This window comes from Dermacentor silvarum, chromosome 7, assembly GCF_013339745.2.
Source record: "Dermacentor silvarum isolate Dsil-2018 chromosome 7, BIME_Dsil_1.4, whole genome shotgun sequence".
Taxonomy (NCBI): domain Eukaryota; kingdom Metazoa; phylum Arthropoda; class Arachnida; order Ixodida; family Ixodidae; genus Dermacentor; species Dermacentor silvarum.
In genome coordinates this window covers 128,614,948-128,640,911 of record NC_051160.1, presented here as the reverse complement: position 1 = coordinate 128,640,911, position 25,964 = coordinate 128,614,948, and positions in this window count along the sequence as shown.

Sequence of the window (25,964 nt, the reverse complement as noted above, 5' to 3'; positions counted from 1 at the left end):
GACAGATAGTTTAGCTGCAGTCACTAATCGATACTGCCAGAATTATAGGCCGTACAGCGCTTGAAACGAACTGCTAATAGTGGCCCCTGAGCAGACGACGTCTGCCGCCGCATGCACGCCCCGGTCCTCGCTCGCATATTGTGCGCGCGCATGCGTAGGTGGCCTTGGGAGGGAGAGTTCCCAATAGTTCGCGCATCCCTTCGCGATTTGCTGGTTTTCTTTCTCTTTAGCGCTCTCAGTGGCTTCCGCGCGTTTCGCCGGCGGCGCCGACTCCGATGTTTGCGCGCTTTTCACGCCGCGACAAAGGAGAGTGCTTTGCAGATTTCGACCAGTGGTTCTTCAGGATGGGGCGCAAATGTTTCGTGCCGAACTGCAGCAGTGGGTACGCGTCCTGCAAGGCAATCATTTTTGACAATCTGAGTCATCGTGACGTCATAGGGCGGTATTTGATGGTGGTGGTGATATATTGCATCACTCGTCCCCGACGCCGCGGCACGCTGACGGTCAAATTTCGCGCTTAATGAGGCATCTAAGGCTTTCGCCTTAATATAAGTGCAGGGTTATACGTCCCAAAAGCACGATATGATTATGAGGGACGCCTGTAGTGGAGGGCTCCGGAAATTTCGACCACCTGGGGTTCTGTAACGCGCACTTAAATGTAAATACACGGGCCTTTAGCATTTCGCCCCATTAAATGCGGCCGCCGCAACATCCCAAATCTGAATTGATGGAATATAGGTTAAGTCCCATTATTCGTTGAAAAAATTATACCTAACTCATTGGGTTCACGTAGTCAAAATTATAGATTTCGCGTTGTACAAAATATATCACGCTGGTAATTTCCCTGTATGTGACGCCATTTTTCTCATTAATTTACCGAAAAAACTTGGAGTGCGCTTGAGCTTCGCCTTCTAGAGTAGAACGCAATAGAGTAGTCGGGCCCGTGCGCATCGCCTTCTAATTGCTAGCCTCACCGACCGGACACCGGTATTTCTGCGAAACGAGCTCTTTAACGCTGTCGCGTTAAAATTTGGAGCCAGCGAGGACGCACAAAAACATCCATTCGGGCGCGAAGCGCGAACGGCGAATCGGCGACGAATGGCCTTGAACCGACGAGCTTCGTCGGAGAGCGTGGTGAGAGGGGCGCGCTCATTTTTCCTTCTCCGCTAGCGGAATCTCACGACAGAGGGCGCGTGAGCGCTGTGCCCGATTCCTTGACTAGCGAGCGCAGTTTCGCCTCCTCAAGAATTCTTGCTCCGTGGCCCCAATATTGGCTTATGTATATAACTTGTCAATATCTTCAGGCTACTTTCCGAAACTAATGCAAGTAGCTAAAGTCATCATGATCTTTAAAAGTGGTGACAGAAATAACATGGCTAACTATAGGCCAATTTCGATTCTACCCATTTTTTCCTATGGCTTGGAGAAGATACTTTATAAGCGACTAATGAAGTTTTGCGTGAAATTTAACTTGATTACTTCATCGCTGTATGGCTTCCTACCTAACAGGTCCACAGAAATAGCTCTCGTAAAGCAAAAACAACTAATTCTTGAGTCCATTGAAAACAAAGAATTGTGCATCGGTGTATTTGTAGACTACTCGAAGGCGTTCGATCGGATCAATCATGAAATACTTTTGGAAAAACGGGAATTATATGGTATTCGTGGAATCGCAGCGCTCCTAAAAACGCACCTACGATATCGATGCCAGCGTGTGACGATAGGAAACCACGTGTCTACTTGCCAGAATATAACCACAGGAGTCCTCCAGGGAAGTATCCTGGGCCCATTATTGTTTTTGCTATATATTAATGATATAACAACTATGAGCAACGATCCAAGTTACATTTTGTACGCAGATGACACAAGCCTCCTATTTAAAAGCAGCGGCATGCAACACCTGATCTTGGTTATTAACGAAACTATGGAAAAACTTAGTGCATGGAGCGCTGAAAATTGCCTGTTAATAAATTCAAAAAAAACAAAAGCTGGGTTGTTCCATGCGCGTCAAAGTTCGCTTATTGTACGACCAGTGATAAAGTTTGAAAACTGCAACATTGAAATAGTTGATACTGTAAAAACGCTAGGAGTACTTTTCAATAAAAACATGAGCTGGGATCCTCACGTTAGCTCAGTTATGTCTCGCCTAAATAGGTGTGTTGGTGTTCTAGCAAAATTTCGCTCATACCTTCCCGTATCCGTAAAACTGTTAATTTATAACACACTGTTCTTATCACATCTTAACTATTGTTTCCTGGTTTGGGGAAGTACCACATCGTCTAACATTAGCAAACGGCATGTGCTACAAAATAAGGCGTTACGTCATATCGCTAGTGCTGATTATAGTGCACACTGCTGAACTGTTTCGTCAGTTTAAAATTGTTCCCGTGCCCAAACTTTACGAGTATTTTCTATGCATGAGACACAAAAAATCTGTATATAACTGCGAGCATGCATTTCTTAGCATATCATCGCTGAAACCGAATCATTCCGCAGTAAAGAGTATTGGCACGTGCCATTTTGCAGTACTCAGCATGGGCGGCAAACGTCATGCACTTGCAGTTCTGTTAAACAGACTAGTTTTCCAAAAACATTCATGTGGAAATGTGTAGCATACGTAACATACGAGAGTATTTCATTCCATGATGTCAGTACTTTTTTTCCGCTGTTAGTGTTTTTTATGTATGAATAATTATTGTCAAGCTATTCGTATTATATTACACTGTATAACACTAGAGGTTGACTTACAATGATAAATAGTTAAAATGCCTTGTTAGTGTACATTGTAGCCCTTTTTGTATGCCTTGTATATGGGAGCTCGGGCGCTTCTCAAATGAATTGATTTTCACTTTTTGCCCGAGCATTCCCGCTTTGTGATGGTGCAAATAAATGTCAACTTCAACTTCAACGAGCAGGTGGCGCGTTGCCGTCGGAAGTCCAGGGTCACCACTTGTGGGAAGACGTGATGGCGTTTGGTTGCCCACATTTATTTATGCACTATCACAGATGCTGTTGCTCTTGCCGCCGTTCTTGCCGTCTTGTCGCCGTTCTACTCTCGCGCTCAGCTCGAATGTGCGGAGCAGCCGAGGCGCAACATCGTTGTCGTCATCGAGACGCTGACGGCTCGCCATAGGCTGATGCTGAAGAATCGGCACCTGGAGATATCCTTACGGTTCTAAAGCGCAAAGTGACCGGAAAGCGTGCATAGAATAATTACCATATATTCCCGCTAAAAACACCTTCAACGAGCCCTTTCCTCTGCCACAGTACATAGCATGTCAGTTCTAAATAACATGGTCGTATCCTTTGGAGCTTCGCCAAAAGCGCATACTTGGTTCTTTAACCTGTCGTTCTTCAACGCAATAATTGTAATATTAGGTTTCGTGTCTATGAGGCATGGGAGCCTCACCCATGTGATACTTCAGCAACCCATTATATTGAATAAATTAAATCGAAATGTAATTAGGCAACTACAGAAATGTTCTCAGCATGATTCCACCTTCTTAATCGCCAAAATATTTTTATAATGTTATGGTGCCCTTTCTTTGCAGTAATTTAAAAACCGCTTCAGCGACAAAAGATTTTCTTGCGAAAGATGGACGGCCGCCGTTCTACTTACCAGATCATCTGCCAGGAGGAAGATAATATGTGGCGCCCTCGAAGTATTGCCCGCATGTTTCTCGTCAGAGGCTCCAAAGGACAAGCATATGGTAGCACTTCCCAGGCGTTTAATAAAAAAATACATAGAAAAGGAGGAAAATGTGATCAGCCGCCCCGCTTAGACATGGTATATAGATTTTAAGCACACTGAATGCAAGAGCAGATGAAATGGTATATCCAATTAAAGCGAGCTCGTTGGTGGCATCCTGCAACGTTTGTAAAAACCCTTAGAAATTTCTTTTTCGCAAAAAGGTAGAAACAGGAACATATTATTATGTTATAATTTGCTCTGATTATTTGCTACATCGAAGTTGCAAATATCCCTAACTCAGGGCATATATACAATGTAAATGCTATGCAAGACAGAGCGCCTTGTAAACGCGTAAGGTGCATCAGTCCTTGTGTCATGGAAATACCACGCTGTCCTATAAATACCCAAGACTGGTCCGCTCACTGCTTGACTAAGGGCTGGGGTAGGGTATGTGTGCTGTAATTAGTGTTGCCGGATGTCCAGAAAGATAGTCAGTTGTCAGAGCCCCTAAAGTTCAGTAGATTTCAAGAAAGTCAGGTAATCGATAAAACCAATTTGGTGCCATAAGAAGCATTGTTTATATATAAGCACGCACGTACGGTTAGTTCCGATTTAATAAAAACAAAGCGCAGTCTCGCCCGAAAGGCGAAGCATCGATCCGATAGCAAATAAGGAAAGAGGCGTACGAAGTAAGGAATGTACTTTTGTCGGCCGTATCAAGTTGTAAAGATTCGCTTGTCAACCAAATGAAAAGGTATGGTGTCAGCGCGCACATCAACATGAACATATCACACTCAATGACTGCGGACCACACGGTGTGAAAACACTGGCGTGAAGTGACCTTCATGTTGTCTATGGCTCCAGCGCAAACAAAACGCCGAGAACAGACAACACGCACAAAGCTTCGAGCTGCGACGTACCTTAACTATCTCCCAACGCAGATCGCTCTCAAGATACGGTCGCGCGACCGCGCCACCCTAGAATGCCCTCCTCCCTATCCCTACCTCCTCCCAATTGCTCTCAATGTTAAATGCCTCGCGCGTGACGGAAGACGGTGCGCTTCCTGCCCGCTTTCCTCCCTTTCACGCCGGTGAGATTGAGCCGCGATCGCCGCCTCCTCTCGCACGTTTTTACTCTTAGATACCGAGCAGGGCGCGCGGCGAGGGTGTGGGTGAGGGGCCCATGGACTTTATACGGAACCTCACGGCGATGGCGACGGCGTCTGGAGTGTCCTTATAATTGCTATCGCAATAAAATAGAAGAGCCAGTATTACCTGATAGTGCGGCTCTTAACGCACACAAAAACATACCTTCATTAACATACTGCCTTCATGAACATACTGCGCAGGGTGGACAAGATCGCAGCCACGAGACGGCGTAGTGGTCAGAAGCATCTAGCACTATTTGGTGGACCAGTTGCTCTACAACGACTCGAACCAGATGCCCGTTAATGTTTGTCCAGCAGCTTGGAATTACATATGTGAGCATGGACACTCCCTGGTAACTCTCTCTGCTCGTGGTGGTAGAGCGGGTGGTGGTAGCTGTGTCATATTGTTGACGACGTAGTCACAGTGCGGGTGAACAAACCAGAGGGCTAGTTGTCAGCGTATTTGGCCTGAAAGCCGGGCATCCATATTATTACAAATCAGGCATGCGTTCCATACGTGATATTATGACCATCGTACCGGCGTTGAACAGCATGGCAGTGTTCAGTCGACTTATGTCAAGACTCTGTGTAACTGCAAGAAGAGGGAGCTGTTGGAGCATATTGGGCAAGAAAGAACTTAAAAAGGAATATCTGTATGATAACAGAACGGGCAGTGCATTGCTATTTGAGGCAGAATTTATCGCCTTGAAAAATAAGATACCGGAGCAAATATCGCAACAGCATGACGTATGTGTCTGGTGCAGCTAAAATATGGCGACAACTCAGGAAATACTAATGGAATGTGAGCTATTCATCCTCCGAGACCCGTAAGAAACGTCCTTCTTCCAGAATTTTGGATCTTTAGAGCGAATGGAAGCATTAACCAGTCAGCGGTAGAGATAAGTAAGATACGTTTACAGTAATGGTGGCAAACAAGTGTGAAGAGATTGATAGGACTGGATACATTGCAAGCATATATAACTGGACAACATAGATATAGAACATTTAGGATTAAAATATTAAACAGGTATAAAATGCTAATCAATATGTATAGATTACCTGAGTAGCCTAAGTTGGCTAGGTGGTTATTTTTCACCTCTCTGTTCGAAGTGTTTTCCGATATAAACAGAAATATTTTGGAGAAATTCGCAGTACAATGAGCAGGGCAGCCCCTTGAAAGAACACAAATGAGCGCGATGGCTCGCACATGCTTACCTGAGAAGGAAACTCCTCAACATCGCTTGTCGGTTCAAATAACGTGCAATCTCACTGGAGCGGCAAAACAAATCCTTCCGACAATTTGTGCTACCTACATTCCCTTTGTACAATCGGTGAAACAGCTGTGCTTCGTAAGGGCTAGCGTTTTATCTCTCATTTTGCAGAGATCTCTCTCAGTAATGGCATACGGTGTTGTGAGCGTCACAGCTGGAGTGAACTTATGGGAAACTGGATATACAGTGTGGTTAAACTAGGTGTACTATTCGTCGGGGCTTGAAAGTGTCTGATAAGCAGTTGTTAAGTGCAAGAGCCTTTCATGAATCATAAACATGTAATTCACCTCTGCGCCTATTCACAGAGCTTAAAAAATCACTGAAGCAGAGCTTGCACAGCGATTATAACACAACAATTTAAATCATAATCATTGCATTCACATTACGCCGCGTTGGCCGTAATCTGCCCTGCATTAAGTTTTTGTTTAAAATAAACATATGGTGTTTTTGTTTGAATCCTAATGTGCATTTCCCATGCTTAAATGTTCTCATTCACAGCTGGCGTAGTGTATTGCACGAATTTTGGTCAGTTAATGGTGGTTCAATGAGTGAGGTATTGTCGCTATTTAGGTGATATCTCCTACAGAACGCTGGCTTGGAATGTGATGGCTACAGTGAGAGCATGTGGGTAGTATTGTAATGGTATGATTCTGTACTTGAAGTATCATTGACAACATAATTAGAAAACGCAAATGTATATTAGTAGCAGAAGCTTGTACAAATTCATGTACAGTCTCATTTACATGCTGTCTAGACGGCCGCACACAGCCCTCGTAAAAAGCAGCTTCAAATCTTCATAAGGCAACAGCTGTGTAAAAATTACATTATGCGGCCAATGCATTCTTCGCGGCCTTAACCTTACTTGCATACTTAACTTCATTCGAGGTTATTATATTCCTGATGTTAGCTTGACAGGTATGGATTTAGCGCAGCCTTATTCCGCAGCGAAAGAGGCCTAGGTTTTATTTGCAACATTAAGGCGAAACATCCTTTGCCTCATACCAGGCACTCAACTACAGGTAGGTAGGTTCCTGTCTGACCACGCTTATGGGGTCTTCAATAAAGTAAGTTACGTGTGCGATTATTGGACGGAGCCACGATCTTCTACATAAAACTTAGGTACTTTAACCATGCTGACACAGACGCACGCATAAATAAGTTCCTGAAGAAGGAAGAAAAAATGGAAACCAAACATAAGAGTTAGTTAGTTTTGATTTGGTGAGTGACGGGATCCTTTATTCGACGAATGTGTACTTGTCTCGCGCAATCACCAGCTAGCTCTTTGAGAAGAGTGGCACATGGATCCCATCACGCAGCAACAGTTTTCTTGAACACCAGAGCATGTGCACTCGTGCCACCGACGCAACGACTCATGCAATTATTCTCATTACTCCAATTACTCTCTTGAAGTTGTCAGCACCACCAAGGGCCTCCGCGTACGTCACTCCGCGAACGTCAGCAACAGGCCGCCTATATTAGCAACAAAGTGCCAATTGGCCCGATATCGTACTCCTTCGCTTTCAGCGCAGGTAGTGCGGAACAGGTTGTGACGTTTTTTGCCAAGTGCATATCAGTGGGACCACTAAATCAATGGTCCCACTGTCGCCATCACGCTATCGTTCGCCTGGCTGCTGCCGTCGCCATCAACGTTCGTCACAAACCACACCTAATTACTAACCTTACGCAAGCGTTTTGGCCCACATAGTAACGCGTTGAGAACCCCAAATGATGCTGTATAGTCAGGTATTTGCCAAACGATTCACATAACCTACGTTTCTACAGTGCATGAAATGCATAATGCATAATGCTCTTCTTCCTTTAATACTCGCATTCGTGCATATTTTCAGGCTAGTAAGAACACTTTCCCATGAATGTATTGTGCGTATGGTGTATTTCATTGAAGAGAGATTATATTTTAACCTTAATGTGAGCAGTAAAATACAATCACTGGTTTATTAAGGGCGAACCTGTGCCGTGAACCAAGCTATGCACTCGAGTAATTTACAAGAATGTTTTAAAGCATCGGCATCAAATGCAACAGGCACAGCAGGGTATGATGCGACAGTTTATGCAACCCCTGCAGACACAGGATCAAAAGATGGCCATTTTGTCTCGGCATGGAGAGCTCACCAAAGAGCAGCGGCCGCAATACATTGCCTTAACAGTCCGCGGATGTCTTGCAGTGGAATTGCCGATCGCACAACCAGTGCGCCGCTGAACTCAGCGCCTTTTTAAACAAGTGGGCAGGCCGGCGGTGCTTCTGTTGCAAGAAACGAGGGGCACCAGTCCTGGCATCCGGGGCTACGAAGGGTATTTTCCACACAGCTTGTTAAACGCCCAGACTGGAAAGAAAAAGTACGACTGACAGAGAGAAGAGCAAGTTGAAGCATAGACGGCTGTCTGTGCGCAGGATGTGCCGCACGCTAAGCTCGACACAGCTAAGTATTGCAGCAAGATCCAAGAGGTGGTGGCGGTGCGATGCAAACTGAGGTCGTCAAACATTACTTCTGTCCGCCTACCTTCGCCGAGAAACCAATTGCTACAAGACAGGTGGTGCGAAGAAAGCTAATTTCGCCGAGTGCTTGACCTGCGTAACATGTTACCCTAAGGATCGGCTATTGGTTGGAGGAGACTTCAATGCTCCTCATGAAAGCTGGGGATATGACAGGAATTCAGAAAGAGGACGTATACTCCTTGAAGAAGTTCACAATCTTGAAGAAGTTCACAAGAAGTCACAACAACCATACTTTTACCCAAGTCAGACTGGATTCAGACCAGGTCATTGCACTCAAGACAGCCTCTTTTTGCTCCGTCGTTGCACCAGGAAGCGGCGGGCTTGGCAGAAGGTTCCCGGCATCTGGTCGCCGCGGACAGGTCAAACGGCATTCGACAGCTCACACACGAAGCCATAACCTCGGCGCTCGAAGAAGCGAACCCTGGAATACCAATTGTAAACATTGTGAAATCGTTCTTGGAGCATCGGACATTCGAGATCCGTAGTGACAACACATGTCTAAGGATAATCACGAACAATCTAGGTGTTCCTCAGGGCGCAATTTTATCGCCTACGCTGTTTAATCTAGTCATGCGAGGACTGGCTGTGCGTCTACGAGAGGTTCACGGCGTCCGTTTCACCATTTATGCGGACGACTTGACACAGTGGACGGAATCTAGCGGCCCTCTCAAGACAACAGAAATCGCAAACAAGGCAAGGCAGCATGCACCGATACCGCAGCTGGCACCGATACCGCTCGGACTTTGACGTCGGGAGTGCTTACGTCGAGGGATTGTTACGGGGCGGTATGCTTTGACGTCACCAAACCACAATACAACAAGCTCGAAAGGATGCACCGGGAGTTTCTTCGGGTGATCACGAGTCTACCCCGCCATGCGCGAGTGGAAGACCTGCACCGTTACGTGGGATTTCCTCCACTCAGTGACATTATTATGGAACTCAAGGAGTGACATGGCCGCTGTCGACGTTACACACACTCTGGACAGCAGCTCTTAGTGTTAGACGGAGAAGGCTTGTCAAACAAGGTTGATGCTTCGGGCTGTTGCTCCTTGGGATGACGTGCAGGTTCGAGTCACGAGCCTGTCACACGCCGGCAGACGAAAGAGTACCACGGCGCTTATCGATCCAAACTTGCAGAACGGGCTGACTTGAAAGAATGTGCTATTTTCACAGATACGGCCTGGGGTCCTACTACATCCAGAGTGGCGCTGGCAGTCGTTAGTGGTGAGCAGCAACACGTCCGGATTCACCAACACTAGCAAGAACCGACCATAAGGGCACTTGAACTGCAGGACATCCTATTTGCCATTGAGAAGCTGAAGGAAAAGGCGGGAAATATTACGGAAGACCGCAGAGACAAAGAGTTCCCGATATTCACCGACTCTTTAGACGCCCTAAAGGCGTTCACGGCGACGCCCAGAGTAGGCACGTGGGAGCATGATATTAAGGTCGCATGCGCATCCCTTCATCGTGACTACGGCGTGGGTGTGCGAGTGTACTGGTTCCCGGGGCACTCGGGCAGCATCGGCAACGGTGCGGCCCACAGTGCAGCGAGCGAGCTGTTATTTTCCCGCTGATCTCCCCTGGGCCTAGTCACTCTCATTCCTGTGCGTCTGGATCCGGAGGAGGAGCGCGAACGACGTAAAGTGCAAGCCAAACGGGAGCTGAAGGCGAAGGTACCGCACAATGCCCACCCTTTGCCCAAGGGTCTTCCTCGGGGCGCGCAAGTCCTGAAGCATAAGGCCAGGACGGGCGTAGGACTCACCGAAGACGTCCTGGCTAAGTAGCGCGCGTACGCCGCTTCAAGGAAGACGCGAGGTCATCAGCGGCAATTTTTGGACAATGAAGAGGAGGAAGAGACGGAGGCGAACGTGATTTCAGCACCAGTGATGTACAGTACGTGCGACATCGGTGCTCGAACGACAGTCAGGCATCTATTGTGGGACCGGGTCTCGCGACAGAAGAGGCAAACACAAAGGACACGGCATTGCCTCACTGGAGGCATGGACCACGCCACCCCCTCAGGCCGATGCCCGACGAACTATCAACTCCTTAGGGGAGTTCATGCGTGAGGCCGGCTTGACCGGGAGGTTATGAATGGGTAGTTTTTTTCTAGATTTCTTTGTTTATTTTTTTCCTTTTGAACCCCGCCATTGACCCTTACCCCTGCTTCGGCCACTGGCCATTCTTTTCATTGAAGTTCATTCTCTCTCTACAAGAATTTTCCAGACGAGCGTCTTTGCGCCGAACGCACTTTTTCCTCTTCTACCAGATATGGTCCGCGCCACTGTCTCGTGCGCGTGCACGAGCGGCACACGTTGCGCCACCCCAAGAAACCAAGCAGAGGCGCTAGACGTAGCAGATGCTCTTCTGACAGAGGGTCTCGCTGGCTAACGCCGTAGACAACATGCTTAAGAGCAGACTTGCGGCAATATCATGACAATCCATGCGGTGCTAAACATTCTAGGATGCAAATGTCTAAGTAGCCACCGTGTTAAAAAAACATAGTACCTCTAATTCCGCGAGGTTTGCTTATCGTAACGATGAAGTGCGGTACAGTGACAAATTTAACTGTAATCTGTTAGTACTACATATTCTCGCATGTGCTGTGTACACGGCGGAAATATAGATATGCCTATGAAAAGCACTTGTATTTCATCGTTAACCGAAGCTAGTCTCCGCTTCTTTATAATGCATAAAGTTAAGATATTTATAAACTTCCTATATCAACCCATTCTACCATCTAATTCCACTGGGTCGTCGGTCAGGGTTACAGCCACTATAATAACTTAGCCGATAAGAATAGAAGCTGTGCTTCACCTGATATCTCCCCTACTTCGCTGCCCTACAACGCCTAGCCCGAAAATGTTTTCTCCGGTGGAACGCAGATGCTCTAATCCCCCTGTGTGCCTGCTTCCTTCCTTGTAATCCAACTCAGGTAGACGAAGGCTCTCTCGGAAAGCTTCGGGCTGTGGCGTCATTTACGCCTTGTGTGATGTTCGAGAACCTCCTGCAGATTAACCATCATCATCATCACCCTGTATTTGTGTCCACTGCAGGACGAAGGCCTCTCCCTGCGATCTCTAGTTATCCCTGTCTTGCGCTAGCTGATTACAATTTGCGCCTGCAAATTTCCTAACTTCATCACCTCACCTAGTTTTCTGCCATACTCGACTGCGCTTCCCTTATGCTGGTATCCATTCTGTAACTCTGATGGTCTGCCGGTTCCCAAGTAACACAAAATGTTGCCGTAACGTTCTGTGAATGTCCACAAATGTCGGTGCATAACGTTGCCTACATGCTGCTAATGTACGCTTTTTTGATCGCCAGACAACATTGGGCACTAACGTTGTGGCAGTGTTGGGCAGCACATTCACGACGTTGACATAATGTTAACAGAACTTCCTGACAACGTAATCTGGATGTTGTCTTGTGTCACTTCAGCTTTCAGGCAACGTACGTATGTGACGTTCAAGCAACACTCAAATTACATTGCAGAATATTTATAGACATACAAAACAGCAGTGCTGTCAGCATGGCACGGCAGACAGCACTGCAAACCCTTAAATTTATATTCGCTTGACAGATTATGCGTTCTAGTAGTTTTCATGTTGCATATGCATGAAAATGAAACAAGAATTGGTGAAAAACAGCATTCTTTTACGTATGTATCTTGTGTATCTTGCCAAGATATCTGTATTTTACCTTGTCGTGGTAAGATACACAAGATATATACGCAAAAGTGCAGTTTTTCACCCATTCTTGTTTACATTTTCATGCATATGTAACATGAAAACTACTAGAATGCTCATGATCAATGACACACGTAGATGTCGCCTTTCACCAAGTATATCACGTGGCACGGCGCGAGACATAGAAAAGACCAATCCCAGCAGCGTAACTACTGTATTTGAATACGTTTGATTTTAGGAAATCCGACGTCCAATCACTCCGATTCCTGGTGGTCGTCCAAGCGAGCAACAAACTGGAGATGGCGCCAGGTGTCTGGTACGTTTTAGGCTGCATTTCTGTGGTTGGCAGTGTAAACAAGCCGAAAGGCCAATGCATGCATTCTTTTCGATCTTTAGTACTGATTCGGTGGATTTCCTCTTTCTATAGCCGTACAGTGTGCCGTTTTGAGCTTTCGTTTGTGTTTGCCTGTAACGTGGCGAGATGAATTGAGGGCTCGGATACCAATGTGCACATTCTATGAAGGATTACACATCGGTGAAGCATGGGCTAAATAGTTAACCTGGTGTTTCGTTCAGAATATACTCTAATTGTCGCTTGAGCTTCCGTCTAAAACTTCACCTTTATGCAACGCAAATATTGTTTCTCACTGGCGAGTAGCCAGCGCCAGAATGAGAGGTGGGCAGCCATCTTCTATTCCTTCTGGAAGCGGGCCCGGACCCCAGCTATACACAGTTTAATCTTTTTAGGCGTAATAATGCTTGCTTCGTGCATACTTGCAATGGAGCTTGGTTCAATAGTCAGCGGTAAAAAATATTAATAATATGTGCTCTAGCAAGCCCCCTGAAAAAGTGCAACCGATAATATCATTTGCTGCTACTCTGACTGTATCTGAAGATTTGAACGAGGATGAACAGGCAAACAACAACAACCAAAAAAACAACTAACCATGGGGTCACTTTCGTATCTTTGTCACTTGATTTTTGTGAAAATCAATGAGCATGAACTGCATGTGTGCGGACACACAGCTTACGACCTACAATCAGTAACAGGATGCTCGTGTACATTGTCATGCGAGCCAAAAGAAAACTCAGGAAACTGTTGAAGTATTCACAAATAAAAGCGCGGTCGTTAACAGCATTAAATATCCCGTTTCCTTTTCACCTCTACATTGTTTCGTTGTCCACCGATCTCACAAATTACACATTTTTATGACGTTTTCACTACAGTGGCCTATGCACATGATTCAGGCAAAGCACACGAAACAAGTTCATCGTTTCAGCTTTTGTTGAGTATCCGCCGTGGTTGCTTAGTAGCTATGCTGTTGGGCTGCTGAGCACGAGGTCGCGGAATCGAATCCCGGCCAGGGCGGCCGCATTTCGATGGGGGCGAAATGCGAAAACTCCCGTGCACGTTAAAGAACCCCAGGTGGTCCAAATTTCCGGAGTCCCCCACTATGGCGTGCCCCATCAGATCGTGGTTTTGGCACGTGAAACCCTATAATTTTTTTAGCTTTTGTTGAGTGATTATTTCTCTTCGGGTCCCCAGTAGCAAAATACCCGAGTTGCCTGTAAGTTGTAAACAAGTATCCTGCAGCCGGAAGACTGACAGCTAACTATTTACTCATCTTTTTTGAAGAAATGTACCTTACATTGCGGCACCCGCGATGGCTCAGACAATAGTACTGCCAGGAAAGGCCTATACGCTGAGAATTTCAGATGATAAGGCTTGAAAACTTTTTGGGTTCCGTTGAGCTAAAGCACATTTCTTAAACACATGCTGACCACAACACTCGAGAAAGCCAATCACTGCAGTTATACTCGGTAAATTTGTAGCAGTGAAAAATGCTTCTCAAGTTTCTGCGACTGATATCAGAGCATTGGTCTGGGCTGTGTGAACCGCATGCGAGAAGCCTTTCAACACATTCATGAATATTCTTATAACTTGCACGTGATTTTTGCATGCTTAGGCTGTGCTCATGTCACCATGGCCCTCTTCACCATAATTTTGGCCTCCTTGCAGTTATCACCTGAATGTCTACCTGACGCATGGTTTGACATAATCGCTACTCCAACAATTCCGTCCTCACTGACATTTCTTCCGGAAGCTCTGAGCTACGTCTCTTGCTGTGCCTCTTGAGCCTCATGCTTTGCCTTGTTAACACATCGCGAAACGAAAGCGAACATGAGCTTGCGAGGCAGTGCGTCCTGGGCAGGAAAACCTGCCAATTTGGAAGCAGCAAACCTAATTGGTATTACAAATCTCGCAGATGATTTTACAGTTGGCTGGCACACGTGGCACTTACCCTCCTCCTTCCTCTAGGTTTGCGACTGGCCAGAACATTAAACTTACACTCTGGGTGGAGTTAAACACTATCAGCAGAAAACCATGACATGCTCAGATGGGCTGCCTTCAAGATACGTGTACGCGAGATACCTTCCTGTGCACTATGCACATAAAAAAGTGTTTCTTGTCGAAGGCACGAAGGAGGGAAATAAAAGCATAAAAGGCGCTGGCATACTTGAAGACTGTATAACGTAACCTATGAAAGGAAAAAGTAAATGTAACAGTTGGACTCGGTAAAAAAGTTAAGCCCTTCTAGAAACTCATCCCAGAACACTACTATAAGTTAAACCCAGCAACAGTAAAAATAAACAAGAGAACAAACGGATGAACTTTGTAAAAAACACACATGCCTGCCACAAAGTACATTCAACATCAGAATTGATTGCACCTACCAACATTGTAGATAGAGTGAAAGCTGCACTAGGTTAAATAAACGAAAGTCCTCGCTGGTAAGCACATTAAACATCGCAACAGGTTACACTCAGTAACACTACAGACAAAATGAAAGTTGCACTCGATAATCTTAAAAACAAATCCTCGTCAGAAAGCACATTCCGCATCGCAATTGGCTGCACCAACCTGCACTATGAAGAGGGGAAGGTCCACTCGGTAAAATTAAAAGCATATCGCCTCCTGCAAGACCTTTTACATTGCAGTTGGTTGTACCCAGCAATGCTATAAACGGATTGAAAGTTGCACTCAGTAAGAAAAATCACTGCCACAACGCACATATCGCATTGCAATTGGTTGCCACCAGCAACGCTATGCAGAAAAGACTAAGCAATATATAGAGTCGCCTAGGCATTTCGGTAGTAAAACGGAAAGATCTCACGAAAATACATTTAGGACAGTGGTATTACAATGTGGTATTAGCAGACAGAGTGAGGCCTATTCGTGTTCAAATAAAACTTTCTTGGTATGTTTCGAACATATGTACCTCTAGCGAAATCGGTGATGCGTCGAAACTGTGCAAGAAGCCGAAGGACCACATATTTTCTCTGAACCATTTCATGAGGTCTACCACAAGTTGTGGTTCTTCACGATAGATGTTCATTGCATTTAGCATTGAGCCATGCCTCTCTACATAGTTCTGAGAGTTCCTCAGTGTTACGTGATCAATTTGGGACTTGCCTGTTCTGGCGCTTAGTCCAATTACCTTTTCCGCGACATACAATGCAGCATACACAGAGAGAGATGTGTCAATAAGGCGACCGTTGTTTTTAGGGTTGTGAGAATGCTGTGTTTTGTGTCGTACACCAGAAGCTGTACACCAGAAGCCATTTAACTATCCCTCTTACTACCAAGCTTCGAATACAGTCTCACTAGAGAATACAATCTGGTCAGTTTAATCGTGCTCCAGCACTGACTGTGTAGTGTGCACGTTGCTTTGTAGTCAGCGGCTTCACTTGGAGTGCAACTGTCATCTCCTCCATGGTATCTTGAAAGGCACATGCCTTCTAGCTGTGGCATCACCTTCGCACATTTCGATGACACCACTAATACATCTCCCACGCTTCTTGTATACGTGTGGCTGAACAGGGATGCCGAAGGGTCGTTGTTCCAGCTGCCAAGTTGTCTGATACAGCTAAAGTACAACTCAAGTGGGTCATGGTTGAGCGTAATAGTGCAGACGTAGCTTTAAATAAAAATAAATAGTGTAAGCTGCAGTCACTTTTCAGCTTTTATTTCGACTGCAATTATATGGCGTACTTCTGGTGCACTTCTGGTGTCGGCGTCACCCTGAGGTTCCGTATAAAGTCCAAGGACAATAAAATCGCTCCATGTGCGAGTGAAAGCATGTGAGGCTGAGCCGGCAATAGCGGGTCAATTTTGCTAACCCAAGGGCGGAAAGCCGAAAGGAAGGGCGCCGTCTTCCGTCACACGCAACGCTTCAGGGGAGGGAAGGGAGGAGAGGCTGCGTTCTTCTTCGGGCGCACCAGGCGGCGGCGCGCTCCCGTCCGGGCCGCTGTATATTGAAAGCCCTCCCTGTTGCAAAACCCAATATCCACTGTCCAGTCCATGCCTGATTAAGGGCCTAGCGTCGCGCGCAGTATGCTGGGGCGTATAGTTTGCGGGGGATTATACAATATAAGTTGTATAAGTTGAAGCTTCATAAGTTCAAGCTTTATAAAGAATAAAACACTAGTATATAAGTCGGCTGCAAAGCTACATAAAACAAAGTGACGGTGCATAATAGATCGCTGAACGCGATATACACTACCGTGATAAATGGCGACACATAATGCGAAAGGTACCTCATTTAACTGTCAAATTATACAAACGTAACGTAAGGGTACATCTTTTGACACTTCCAAATACAGAAGTCAGCCAGAAGCATGTACATAATTTACAAAGAATTAACAATGAAAGTCCTGGTCATGAATAATGCCGGTTATTTCATTACGAAACATAAATGAATGTCGACAATATTATCTGGGAGACGTCATCAGGGACTCGCAGTCGGCCATCAGAAACTATGCGCGAGGAAGAATATCACCAAGGCCGCAAACATACTCCACGCGAAAGCCCAGTTCATATCATCAGAGGAATTAGAAGTCAGATACATCACGTGGTTCCCAGCCCACACCTCCTGTGAGTCCCCCGCTCCCAACCTCAACGAGGAAGCCCACCACGTCGCGTGAGTTTTACCGCGTTCGCGAAGAACTTCCCCCGAAGGAACGGGAGGGGAGGCCTGGAAGGAGAGGGACAGAATGTTCAGATTCTGCGATGGAATTTGTAGAACAAACGGAATTTGTAGAACAAGTAATAGGCGCAACTGGGTCACATATTTCACAAGACCGAAAACAGAAAGTGGTGCCGTAGTGCTACTAACCACAAAGAAATGCAGTTATACATCTGTACACACGGAAACATAGCGTACCAACTCATGCACATATATATTAGAATCATCAATGGGATTATGTTCATGTGGAAATTTATACAGAATATGACTGTAAAATAACGAAGCGCTATACATACATAGCAGGTTCAAAAAAAGAAATGTGTACTCATACTAAATATACATGTATACATATACATAAAAAGCAGGTTTTTGAGCACAAACGAAGTAAATGTCGTCTTCGCTATACATACATAGCAGGTTCAAAAAAAGAAATGTGTACTCATACTAAATATATATGTATACATGTACATAAAAAGCAGGTTTTTGAGCACAAACGAAGTAAATGTCGTCTTCGAAGGCTGCGACACTTGGTCATTTGTTAATAAATTCCGATCATTGACCGTTCTAGGGTAAATAGAATATTTAAAGCAATTATTACGTGTTTGATATGGTGTTAATGTTCTGCCGTGCCGTTGTCTTGTACAAATGCCGTTGTCTTGCCATATTGTACCCTCGCACCCATTGTGTCCCCATAGCACTCTGTGCTTCATTATCGCCGCATTTCGCTTCCCTTTTGCAAATATTTTTTTCCTGTGTCTCCGGATATCTATCGCTTTCGTTTATCTATACACCCAGGTACTTGTATTCTTTTACCAGAGGTATTACCTTGCCCGTATCAACACTGTCTGTTCACTGTTTTCATTGAATACCATAAAACCTGATTTTCTAACGCTAAATCTTGATCTTCAATTCTTATATTCTTCACCACATATATCAGCCAGACGTTGCATATCACTTTGCTTGTTAGCAATCAGCAGAATGTTGTCCGCATAAATTAAACTTGGAAGCTTCAGCTCAACATTTGTGCCGGCTTGTTTGTATGAGAGGTTAAGCCCGATATTGATTCCTTCTAGCGCCCTTTCCATCCTTACCGTGTACATCATAAAGAGCAGCAGGGATAGAGGGCACCCCTGTCTGAGTCCCTTGTTGATATCAACTTTATCCTTTCCCTCATGCCTTCCCATTCAGCGCAAACGGTATTTTCTTGGTAAATCTCCCTAAATAACTGTATAAAGTCATTGCCTATACCTTCCCTTCCAGAATATCCCACAAATGTTGTTGTCTACGTTGTCATACGCTCCGGTAATGTCTAAAAAAGCCACATATAGCGGCCTTCTTTCTTTTCTGGATATTTCAATACAGTGAGTAAGCACAAGTGAGTTGTCATCCATAGGCCTACCGATTCTGAAACCATTCTGCTGTTCTCTCAATATGCCATTATTCTCTGTCAAAGTTTGCAGCTTCAATTTAATCGCCTGCATTGCTAACATGTATATCACCGATGTAATGGTCAACGATCTCTACCAATGAATTATACCTTTTTCCCTCTTACCTTTATAAATTCAATTCATTGTACTTTGTCGGCAACTGTCTGGTATTCGCCTATCTTGTAAGCACTTTTATACTGCATTCAACAGAATTTCTTTACCTTTTAGTCCTAGCTCAATAATTAGCCTAGCGGGAACCTCGTCTAAACCTGTGGCTGTGCGTTCAGGAATTTTCTTTTCAGCTTTTTTCCAGTTGAAATTACTCAGCACCAACTGCTTTCTTGTTGGGTTTCGTTCATTCTCTTTTTCTCCTCAGAGACCACCTCGCCATTGCCCTGAAATGATTTGGCTTTTATTTTTCGAACGTAGTTTAATGCCCCGTCCCTTTCCAGTTTGCATCTTCGTCAAGGATATGTTGCCGTACTGTTCCCGACTTCCTGCCTAATAATTTAATGAGGTTCCAAATTATTCTATGTGCAGCCTTCTTCTCACGTATTTCTCACAACCAACGTTCACTTTCACCTTTAATCTTTGCTTGAACTAATATTTGAACCATGCTTTTTTTCAGCGGTATATTTCCCGTTTTCTCTCTATTTCATCCTGCGGAAACTGCATTTTTTGCCTGCCCCTGTTCTCGTGATGCTTTCTTTCGTTCGTCGATCGCCTCCTGCATCTCCCTGTTCCAACAGCTTTTCGGCTTCCCTTTTCTTTTCCAACAAGCATGTTGCTTCTCTTTCCTCATTTCTCTCGCCCTTACACCTAAAATCTCAATTTATTCACATTCCTTACGCAGATACTGGCGCCGCAGTTCCCTCTAGTGGTTATTCTATGAAACTCTATGTTAAGCGTCATACTATTTTGCTCTCAACAATGACGTGTTCATGATGGCTATCACTTGGAGTCGCGAAAAGGGAGCCACGTTTCATTTCTAGACTTTAGCATTGGAATAAATTATGTTTTAGCCGTTCATAGCCCTCAACGTTATGGCGTTAAAACTGTTTTCCTGATTACTCAAGTAGCGCAACATTAACTTCACCCGACAACTTTGACCCGCCGCAGTGGCTTAGCGGCTATGGTGTTGCGCTGCAAAAACCGATGACCCGGGATCTTATGCCGGCCGGGGCGGCCGCATTTCGATGGGGGTGAAATGCAGGAACGCCCGTGTCCCGCGCATTGAGAGCACGTTCGATCATCAAAATTAATCCTGAGTCCCCCAATGCAAGGTGCCTCATTATCAAATCGTGGTTTTGGCACGTAAAAGCCCACAATTCAACCCGACAACGTTCTTTTATTATTCATAACATCTTCGATGATCGTGCTGTACCTCGGATTACTGATGTGCGATATGCATGACACTAGCGCAGATTTTTTTTTTCGATGCCGATGTCACGCAACTAATGTTCTTAGGACTGTGCTGCTCAAACAGAGAGACCAATGTAGACGGTGCGCATCCGATGCTCTGAAAAATATATATGGACTCGCCAATGTAACGGGAGGCGAATGCGCCGCCTCACTGCGTGCATTTCGCTCGACGGCGTTTAGACACGTTCTTGTGGGCCAACACAACACAGCACAACGGAGGGTGGACGCAATCTCCTTGGCCTGTGGGAGATACATACACACTTCGCGCGGTCGAGCACGCATACGTACGTAACGGCAGACCTGGCAGCAACGTCGAGTGCCAGTAAGATTTTCGGCATGCCCGGCGATGGTCGCTCTCAGGGCGATTTGTGGGTTCGTACAACTTGTGAGTGCGCCAGGCAGCCGCACCCAGATCTGTGTAATTCAAGCAATAGAGCCATGTGGCGTTCCTTTAAGTGCTGGGTTGTGTTTAAGAAAAGGTGGACCGGAAAAAGCGATGGTCACACTTTGGGTGGTTCATGTTGCCGCATACTCAGAAAATGATGATTGTTGGAGTTTAGTGGCGCAAGAGCCAGGTATGGCCAAAGAGCTCCATGACAGTATTAGTTCTATCAAGACAATGGTAATGGCTTGTTAGTGGTAGATGAATAGGAAATTATATGAACATTAGATGTGGCATGGCTGTAAAGGGGCCTAAAATCAGTCGCTGTAAAGTGCGTAAAATCTATAAGTAATAAGTTATGGCAATGATGATTATGATACTATGGACATGAACAATGCATTGCGAAAGAATGATACGAGTTACAAAAAAATTTAGGATACAAGAATTGGCCAGAAGCACAAGTGCCTAAACAGAGCCCTTGAAACACAAGGGCCTGGAGGCATGTGCAGTTAAAAAACTATCGCAGCAACATCCTCTAGAGACAGGATGCACTACGAACTATTGGGCTAATAACATGTAACACAACATCTTTCAAGAAAGCAAGGACTGCGTTGGTGCTAAAAAGTGGTTCTTTACCGAGAAACATAGCGGGATGCAGAGGACACAATAGCGATATGCGAGAGGAAAATGTTTCTTCTTTCTCTTTCGGCTTCCCGACACTCCAAGAGGACGTGGAGGACGGTGAGCCTGTCACCACATCTACCACATGTTGGAGGATCATTTCCATTCAACAGAAAATTGTTAGTGCCATATGTGTCCTATTCTGAGACGACAGAATAGGACATCAGTTCGTCGTGTTTTAGTTGTACAGGGCCAGAAACCTAACTGTGGCTTAATCAAGTGGAGCTTATTAGTTGTTTCAGCGTCCCACAGACGCTGCCAGTGGCCTCGCAGTTTCCTCGCAAAAAAGGCTTCAGATCTGTGGAGGAAATAGCAGCGGCAGGATTAATCGCTTGCGATGTAGTTGATGTGGCCAACTGGTCTGCTAGCACATTGCCCTCGATGCCTCTATGGCCAGGCACCCGCATATTATTACATGTCTACGAGATTGGTAAATGTTACACAAGAGTGAGTAAAGCTCGATAACAACAGGATGTATGCTTTTAAAGATGTTAGCGCTTTACAAGACTCAACGAGTCTGTGAATATTATTGCCTTTGTAGTTTCAATTTCTCTATATGCTTCACCGCAGACAGTACTGCATAGGCTTCTGCGGTGAAAATGCTTGTTAGGGGGTTTAATACGTCGGAATTTGAAAAAGAGGGGCCAACCGCGGCATAAGATACGCCAGCATGGGACTTGGATGCGTCGGTATAGAATTCCGAGCACGAGTACTTCGATTGAAGTTCGCGGAAATGCATTGAAATTTCGAGGTCGGAGCATGCTTTGTGACCTCTACAAAGGATAGATCACATTCTATCACCTGCCACTCCCAGGGCGGTGACAGCTTAGCTGGAGGCATTAGGCGATGTTCTAGAAGTGGGACATCCATCTCTTCGCTAAGTTCTCTTACACGCAGTGAGAAAGGCCGCCTCATAGAGGGTCGATTATAGAAAAGCGTTGAACACTTCAAATCATTAAGGGTTGTAAAACAAGGATGTTCCCGATCGGAGTGCACTTTGAGAAAATAGGTGAAGCTGATGTATGTTCTCTGGAAATGGAGTGACCACTCATTCGATTCCACGTATAAACTTTCGACGGGGCTTGTTCTGAATGCGCCAGTGGCCAGGCGGATACCTAGATGGTGGACAGGATCTAGCATTTTTAGCGCGCTAGGGGCGGCAGAGTGATATACTATGGCACCATAGTCCAATCGTGACCGAATGAGGCTCTTGTGAAGATTCATTAAACACTTCCTGTCGGTGCCCCAGGATGTGTGAGATAAAATTTCAGTAAGTTCATTGTTCTTAGGCATTTCGCCTTGAGATTTTATGTGGTTGATGAAAGTAAGCTTACAGTCAAGTATGATGCCTAAAAATTTGTGATCTTTGTTTATAGGTATTTGTTGTCCATACATTTCCATAGTGGGATCTGCAACGAGACCTTTCTTCCTGGTGAAAAGAACACAAGAACTTTTGTGGGGGTTTATTTTGAACCCGTTTTCGTCTGCCCACTTTGACACTTTGTTCAACCCCTGCTGTACCTGTCTCTCGCACACTGCGAGGTTACAGGACCTGAATCCTATTTGTATATCGTCCACATAGATGGAATAAAAAATAGCGGGTGGTAACGAAGCACGAAGCGTATTCATTTTAACGATAAAGAGTGTGCAGCTGAGCACGCCTCCCTGGGGTACACCAGTTTCCTGCACAAAAGGTCGTGATAGAACATTGCCAACTCGAACACGGAATGTGCGATTCAGCAGATAACTTTCAATCATATTTAACATATTACCACGTATATCAAAGTGGGAGAGGTCTCTCAGTATTCCAAACCGCCATGTAGTGTCATAGGCCTTTTCCATGTCTAGGAATACAGACAGAAAGAACTGTTTGTGAACAAAAGCTTCGCGTATCTGCGCCTCGATACGTATCAAATGGTCAGTGGTGGACCGACCCTCGCGAAAGCCGCACTGGTATGGGTCAAGCAGTTTGTTTGATTCAAGGAAATGTAATAGGCGACGGTTTATCATTTTTTCGAAGACTTTGCAGAGACAGCTTGTTAGCGCTATCGGCCGATAACTCGATACAGACGATGGATCCTTCCCCTGCTTCAGGATAGGGATCACTATGGCCTCTTTCCAGGCAGAGGGGATCTCGCCGGAAATCTATAGAGTTATACAGACAGAGAAGGGTTTTCTTCGTTTCAGAGGGCAGATTCTTCAACATTTCATATAATATGCGGTCAGGGCCTGGGGCAGATGGGTTGCAACAGGCGAGTGATGCCTGAAGCTCTGCTAAAGAGAAAGGCAAGTTATAGGCTCGTTCCCGGTGCTCTTTCGGTCTAGTTTTTGTTTTTCTATTGCTGCTTTGTGTTTTGTAAATTCTGGGGAATAGTGCAATGAACTGGACACATGTTCAAAGTGTGCACCCAGGTGGTTTGCTTGGTCTTCCAAGCTGTCGCCCTGTGTGTTTACCAAAGGGAGTGAATATGTTTGTCGTCCTCTCACCTTGTTAACCCTGTTCCAGACTTTGGCCTCATCTGTATACGAGTGTATACCTGATAAAACTTCTGCCAGCTCTCTCTTCTGGCCTGTCGGCGCGTTCTCCTGCCTTGAGACTTTACCTTCTTAAAATTGATAAGATTCTCCGCAGTAGGAGAATCGCGTAGCAACCCCCACGCTTTGTTCTGTTTTTAACGAATGTTCCTACATTCGTCGTTCCACCATGGGACACGGCGTTTGCATGCCGCACACTTATTCGGATATGCATTTAGAAGCGGCATCAATTATGAAGGAAGTAAAATATTCCACAGCAGCATCAGTTCCTAACGAAGACATGTTGGCCCAGGAGATGCTACTAGTAAGATTTCGAAATTTCTCCCAATCGGCTGTGTCAATCTTCCATCGAGGGGCTTGTGGTGACGGCTCAGTTTTGGTTTTCGCAGTAGTATTGGGAATGATCGCTCCCGTACGGATTTTTGGTAACTTCCCATTTAAGTTCAGATAATAGAGACGGGAAGCTATGCTAAGATCAATAGAAGAAAAGGTTCTGTTTGCGAGACAGTAAAATGTAGGTTCCTTCTTGTTCAGGAGACACGCGCCAGAGGAGAAAAGAAATTGTTCAACAAGACGACCTCGCGCATCGATACAAGAGTCGCCCCACAGACTACTGTGCGCATTGAGATCGCCAAGAACAAGATAGGGTTCTGGCAATTCATCTATAATGGACTGAAATTCATGTTTATGTAAGTGGTAATGGGGGGGGGGTATGTAAAGTGAGCAGATGGTGATGAGCTTGTTTAGAAGAACAAGTCGAACTGCCACTGCTTCAAGGGGCGTTTGTAGCTGCAAACGTTGACATGCTATGCCTTTGTGAATTACAATGGCAATACCGCCTGATGATGCGAGAGCATCATCGCGATCTTTACGAAACGTAACATACTGTCGGAGAAAATTTGTATGTTTCGATTTTAAGTGCGTTTCCTGTACACACAGCACTTTTGGATTGTGTTGGTAAATAAGTTCTTGGACATCGTCGAGGTTCCTAAGAAGGCCTCTGACGTTCCATTGAATGATTTGTGTATCCATAATTAATGTAAATTGGTGCTGTGTGTAATAAAAAAGGAAATGTTGCTTTAGATTACAGAGCCCTTTCCAGGCCCTGTAACGCGGGATTTGTCCTTTCTGAAGCAGTCGAGGGAACCTCACCGCTCCTTAGGCGCTTGGTGCGCCGTCGGGATGGGTGTGGTGTCCATTGCTTCTTGTGAAGCGCCGGACACGCGCTCTTGCGAGCGAGAAGTTTCGCGGGAAAGTCTCCCCGCGAAGGACGAGGCATTCGCGCCCACCCACCTGAGTCGATGGGGCTGCCTTTGGGCCTGAGCTGCGCCGGCTGTTGCTAGCGCCAGCAGGGGCTGAGGGTGAGGCAGCCTTGACTGCACCCCCGTGGGAGCTGCTGGCGGGCCTGCGGGTTCGCTACGCGAAGCGCAGGCTGCCACCGAGGACTGTTGTTGTGCCGGCAACCCTAGGGTAACCGGGCCTGTTTGCTGGTTGGGTGGAGTAGCTTAGCGCCTTCCACCCTGGGGCAGGAGCCACAAGCGACAGCTCGCTGCGTGCGGGCTGCATCATTGGGCCACATCAGCATAAGTAGTCGTGTGGAATGGTGAGCACCTTTTGCGTGCTACCCTGAACGATATGTTTTCACGGACTTTCAGTGTTATAATTTCCTTCTCTTTTTTCCAACTTGGACAAGACCGGGAGTACGCTGGATGCTCACCATCGCAATTAGCGCAGTGAGGTGTGGCCTCGCAATTGTCTGAGGCATGACCTTGTACCATATCCCCATTTGTAGTTGCAAAAAGCTTGACCAACACGCTAGGCCCTGGCTACAAGGTCACCAAAATGCCAAGCGGGGACCTTCTTCTTGAACTACGTGACAAAGAACAATACAATAGACTCGGCAAACTTGTTACTTTTGGTGAATATCAACTATATTCCTTTGCATCAATACTACGTCTACGGCAGGTGGCGGTTCTTCTACCACTGTCTATATTAATTACGCAGACTTGACACTAGTTTCTTTTTGCATTATGTTTAAAGCAGCATAAGAGTTGCACAAACAGGCCTTTCCGATTATACAGCTCCACAGCCAAAAATATGCTTCGTAGTTGTATGTTCATACATCTTCGCCTTGAAAAAAAAACATTGAAAAACAAGTTATCTGCGTTTAGTGT